This window comes from Schistocerca nitens, chromosome 1, assembly GCF_023898315.1.
Source record: "Schistocerca nitens isolate TAMUIC-IGC-003100 chromosome 1, iqSchNite1.1, whole genome shotgun sequence".
Taxonomy (NCBI): domain Eukaryota; kingdom Metazoa; phylum Arthropoda; class Insecta; order Orthoptera; family Acrididae; genus Schistocerca; species Schistocerca nitens.
The window spans coordinates 272,787,999-272,794,241 of NC_064614.1; the positions used below are offsets into that span (position 1 = coordinate 272,787,999).

The window sequence follows — 6,243 nt, forward strand, 5'->3', positions numbered from 1 at the left end:
GAACAGAACTGACACTTTTATTCAAAGACAATGATTACACTAAAGTGATCACATTACAAAAAGCAGCACATGGTTCTCAATAGGGTGTGTAGTCACCACAGGCGGCAATGCATGTTCTGCGAAGTTTTCCCACGCTGTCCATAAGGTTGGTAAGGATTTCTTGTGGTAGCGCATTCTATTCCTCCACCAGCGCAGTTGGCAGCTGTTGGATGAAACTTCCTGACAGATTAAAACTGTGTGCTAGACCGAGACTCGAACTCGGGACCTTTGCCTTTCGCGGGCAAGTGCTCTACCAACTGAGCTACCCAAGCACGACCCACGACCCGTCCTCACAGCCCTAATTCCGCCAATACCTCGTCTCCAGCCTTCCAAACTTCGCAGAAGTTGGGTGGTCGTTGGTGCACGAGGACGAGCTACGGTATGTCTCCGCAACGGATCCCACACGTGCTCCATGGGATTTAAGTCGGGGGAAAGGGCAGGCTAGTCCATTTGCAAAATATAGTTGCAAGAGCTTCTCAGCTGCGCACTTCGATGTGGTTAGATGTTGCCATCCATGAAAACGTAGTCAACGCCGAAGGCACCCCAGACAAGACGCTCGTAGGGAAGGAACACAGTGTCACAATAACACTGACCAGCGAGTGTACTGTGTTCAAATATTTGGCGGTCAGTACGCCCCTCCAACATTAAGCCACTCCACATCATACCACCTGGATCATCAAAACGGCCACGTTCAAATTACGTGTTCCCACCTCCCGCCATATGAAGGTACGTTCAGCATTGTCGAACTTGATCCTTTTGGTAGTCCAGATGTTATGGTGTGGGAAGGCAGAATGTTGAATGGCCATACTGACCTCTAAATCTTTGAAGACGGCGCACTCACCAGTCTTTGTGACACTGTACTCCCTTCCCAAGTTCATCTCTTCAGGGGTGCATCCGGGCCCAAACGTCATTTTTCTGGATGACCATGCGGAACCGAATCGAGGAGTTCAGGTGTAGGAGCTCTTCGAATGACTGGATTTTCCGCGAAGAACTGGCTTGCCCGTTCCCTCCGACTTAAATCCCTTCGAGTACGTTTCGGACCCGTCACAGAGGCTTATTTCAGCACGTTCACATATGGTAACGATCGTCCGGTAGTTCACAAGCGCGCTGGTGCAGGAATAGAACTCACTACCACAAGAACACCTCACCAATCTTGTGGCAGGCATGGGAGCACGTTCAAGAGCATACGTTACTTTTCCTGGTGATCACATACCTTATTAAGATCCGTGTCCCACCTTTTGACATGTCCAGGCCAACGGCATGAATCGTGGTGACTTAATGGTATTATTGTCTTTGAATAAAGGTGTCATTTCTGTTCGTCTCATTGCGTATTTCTTTCTGTTACATTCTGCACTATACTGTATCAGTTCTTCCTATGTACGGTCAAAGTTTCGTCGAGCTGTGTTACCTGGCAGTGATACATCGTGCGAAAGTTAGTTTCGTATTTAAGTTTCGCGCACCAGTGTATTTCACAAGCATTGACGGAAAAAAAGCAACACCAAAAAATAATTAATGTAGAGTAATGAAATTTCGGGAATACATTTCTCTAACTAACATGTCTAAGTGATTAAAATTGTAAGACCTCAGGTTAAAATAAGTGCAACAAAAGACATTGCAAATATAATGTGCTCGTAAATTAATAACAGGTGTAACATCCGTAATGTTGTATGCAATCACACTAACGTGCATACATGACGTTGTACGTGTGCTGGATGTCAGTTTGTGAGAAGAAGTTTCGTACCCGATGCACCTGGTCGGTCAATATAGGGACGGTTAAGGCTGTTTGTGGATGACGCTGGAATTGTCGTCCAATGATGTCCCATATGTGATCAATGGGAGACAGATCTGGTGATAGAGCAGGCCAAAGCAACATGTCGACACTCTGTAGAGCATGTGGGGGAACTTCAGTGGTATGTGGGTGAGCGTCAACCTATTGGAAAACATCCCCTGAAATGCTGTTCATAAATGGAAGCACAACAGGCCATAGCTCCACATGTAGATCCGGTGTGTCTAGCATGCATACATGTTGAGTGCAGGCCTCAACTGCCCTCCTTCTAACCAACACGGTCATCATTGGCACCGAGGCAGAACCAGCTTCCATCAGAATACACAACAGACCTTCACCCTCCCCTGCAATTAAGTCTCGCTTCACACCACTGAAGTCACAAATGGCGGTGGTTTGGGGTCAGTGGAATGGACCCTACATGGTGTCTGGCCCGGAGCTGTTCTTGAAGTAAATGATTTAGTCCGTTGTGTCACTGTGGTGCCAACTGCTGCTCATATTGCCGCTGCATACCCAGTACGATGGTTTTCACCCTCGGTAGTGCCACATGGCCGTCCAGAGGCCGGGCTCTTGCGACTGTACATTCTCGTGACCACCGCTAAAAGCACTCATGTGTAGCTGCTACATTCCTGCCAATTTTTTCTGCATTATCGCAGAAATAACATCCAGCTTCTCGTAGCCCTACTACAAGACCACGTTCAAACTCAGTGGGGTATTGACAATGGCATCTTTGTCCCCTTAAAGACATTCTCGACTATCACCAACTCACTTTGTTCAGTCTCAAAGGTAATTAACGCTCACGACCGTTACGGCGCGTATTTACAGCATACCTGATTGGCATCTTCATTGTGGCACTACTAGCGCCACTCTTATGCCACTGGCGCGAAATTAGGATAGACATCATCTTTCAGATATAAAAACATGCCTATCAGCTTCCATTTATGCCACACAACTCCTTCTTGGTGCTGCGATTTTTTTTTTCCGTCATTGCGTTTCTTACAGTCGAAGCATTCGATGATGGCACTAACAGATTCCAGACATTGGTTGTTTAAGGAAGTGGAAATCCTTGTATGCTCGTTCAGGACTTTAGCTCGGTCCAGAGACGTTTGGAACTAATTCACAGAAGTTCACACATCGTGCTAGCCGAGAGTCAGTAAACGCGTCTCTCTCGCAAACTGTACAGGATTCAATTATTACAAGCTCCTCCTGCTGCAGATAAGCAAAAATATACATAGCTTTTTTCTGGATAAACAGTTACGGATGTCAGAAACCTGAATGTGATTAAGAATTGGCTTTTTTCACCATTGACACTTGTCGTTTATTTGGCAAGCATTCCTTACTCGGCAGGTGTGCGGGTTAAACACTGGAATGTTTTTCCTGTTGAACCTCTAGTTGTGGTGTTGCTTCCCTGACTTAGCTACAATGGCGTCAGGTGAAGTGGAGATACTTGTCCTCAGGCTGCTGTCGAGAAAAATATTCTCGCAGTAGGATTAGCTACTTGTAATGTGGAGGTGAATTGCCCGCAAGCAGCTAGGGAGAAAATTATTCTCGTAGCGAGTCCGGCGAAACTGCTGTTGGCCTGCGGTGTTATTGGTGGCCCAGTTCCAGGACGAGCCGATTGCATAGAACGCCAGAGCAGCCTGCCGGATTCTATCCCCCAGTAGCTGGAAGTCGGTTTCCTCTACATCTACGGCCTAATCCCAGAAGTAAGGTCTCCTATTTTTTTATAAGTACATAGACCTGTTTATTTCTACAATGGTTTACATCAGTTTACAGCTTGAACATTTAGCTATTTTTAGACATAATCACCATATCTGTCGATGCATTTTTGTAGAAGCCCATGTCATACGAGCTCGCCGCCATGCTGTTCAGTAAGTTATGAACCTCTTCTTTCATCTCGTCGTCGGAGCTGAATCGCTTTCCGGCCAAATGTTCTTTTAACCTAGGGAACTGGGCGCCAAGTCAGGACTATAGGGTGGGTGGGTGATTATGTTCCACTGAAACTGTTGCAGGAGAGCAACGGTTTGCCGAGCGATGTGTGGGCGAGCGTTGTCATGGAGAATGTGTACGCCCTTACTCAACATTCCTCTTCTCCGGTTCTGAATTGCCCGTTTGAGTTTTTCCAGTCTCACAGTACCTGTCAGCGTTAATTGTGGTCACAGCGACTCAGCTCCGACGACGAGGTGAAAGAAGAGGTTCATAACTTTCTAAACAGTATGGCGGCGAGCTGGTATGACATGGGCATACAAAAACTGCCACAGCTTCTACAAAAATGCATCGAAAGAAATTGTGATTACGTCGAAAAATAGCTAAATGTTCAAGCTGTAAACTGATGTAAACCATTGCAGAAATAAACAGGTCTATGTACTTATAAAAAAATAGGAGACCTTACTTTTGAAATACCCTCGTACATCTACATCTACATGCATACTCTGCAAATTACACGTAAGTGCGCTTGCAGACGGTTCATCGAACCACGTTCACAATAATTCTCTGTTCTTCCACTCTCCAACAGCGCACAGAAAAAGCGAACATCTATATTTTTTCCGTGTGAGCTCTGATTTCCCTTATTTTATCATGATGATCGTTACTCTCCACGTAGGTCGGAGCCAACAAAATACTTTCGCATTCGGAGGAGGCAGTTGGTAACTGAAATTACGTGACAAGATCCCGCAGCAACAAGAAATACCTTTGTTTTAATGATGTCCACCCCAAATCCTGTATCATGTCACTGACACTCTCTCCCCTAGTTCTCGATAGTAAAAAACGTGCTGCTCTTCTTTGAACTTTCTCAATGTACTCCGTTAATCATGTTTGGTAAGGATTCCACACCGCGCAGCAGTGCTCCAAAAGAGGACTGACAAATGTATGTTAGGCAGTCTCTTTAGTAGATCTGTTGCATCTTCTGAGCGTTCTGCCAGCAAATTGCAGTCTTTGGTTCGCCTTCCCCACAACATTTTGTACGTTTCCTTTCCAATCTAAGTTGTTCGTATAGCTACCTTGGGAATCTCCAGAAATCACTTTTGTTTTACTCGATGACTTTCCATCAATTACTACGAACTGTGACCTCTCTCACAGGATACCACGAATCCAGTCGCGTAACTGAGACAATATTCCATAAGGATGCAATTTGATTACAAGCCACTTTTGAGGTACAGTTATTCGTAATTGTAATTCCTAGGCATTTATTTGAATTTACGGCCTTTATATTTGATTGATTTATCGTGTGACCGAAGTTTAACGGATTCGTTTTAGGGCTCATGTGGATGGCCTCACACTTTTCATTCTTCTAAAAATCTAGAAGTGCGAAATAATATGAAATTCCTTGTCGATAGCACTTCACACTTCGTGTGAATAAAGATCTGGTTGTGTTTCACAAGAACTTTGTTTTCTATAACAGTGCTGACACTGTGTCAATACATTGTTCTCTTCGAGGTACCTCGTAATGTTCAAACACAATATATGTTCCAAAATCCTGCTGCACATCGACGTTAATGATATGGGTCTGCAATTTAGTGGTTTACTCCTATTGCCTTTCTTGAATAATGGTGTGACCTGTGCAACTTTTCAGTCTTTGGGTACGCATCTTTCGAAGAGCGAGCGCTTGTATATGATTGTTAAATATTGAGCGATTACAGCAGCGTACACTGAAATGGTATACAGTCTGGGCCCAGGCTCTTTGCAGCTAACGAAGTGATTGCTTTTCCTGACATCATTTGCAATAGCGACTGCGCGAATTGACGGTACCTCGTACGGAAAGAAAGAGTAACTGATGCTACTGAGGACTCGGCCGCGAGCATTTCCGACGACTTCTTGGGCACTTATTCGTGATGGCATTCAGACAGTGAAGGGTGCTGTCGATTGTTGCACTGGAATGCGAAATACCTGCATTGTGCGTTTCCGCAAAGTGATTTTTACGCCAAAATGGCGTAAATGGATCAGATGTGCAGCGCAGAGGGTAGCAGTTTCCGTGGTGTAGCGGTTATCACGTCTGCCTAACACGCAGAAGATCCCCGGTTCGATTCCGGGCGGAAACACTTTTTCGTCGCACTCAAGACACTTGCAACAATCTCTACTGTGACCATTTAAATCAATTTCAAATGTCCCACCACCAGGGTGCAGACTTGCTTTTATTAAGTGACTTAAGTCGCTTCACTACTCCGATGATATCAGCTTGTAAGTTACTCATGTTCGCAGCTGCTCTTGATTCGAATTCTGGAGTATTTACTTCGTCGTCTTTGATGAAGGAATTTCGGAATACTGTGTTTAGTAACTCTGCTTTAGCAGCACTGTCATCGATAGTAGAGAAGGCATTGATTATGTCTTGCCGCTAGCATACTTTACATACGACCAGAATCTCTTTGGATTTTCTGCCAGTTTCGAGACAAAGTTTCGTTGTGGAAACTATTATAAGCATCTCG

The 6,243-nt window shown here is 44.9% G+C and overlaps 1 non-coding gene across 1 annotated transcript; it reads left to right on the top strand.

The window, feature by feature from the left end:
• Positions 1 to 5,786: 5,786 nt before the first annotated feature.
• Positions 5,787 to 5,859, top strand: Trnav-aac (transfer RNA valine (anticodon AAC)). Its single transcript has one exon. It is a non-coding gene; the product is annotated as a tRNA-Val (tRNA).
• The last annotated feature ends 384 nt before the right edge of the window (positions 5,860 to 6,243 follow it).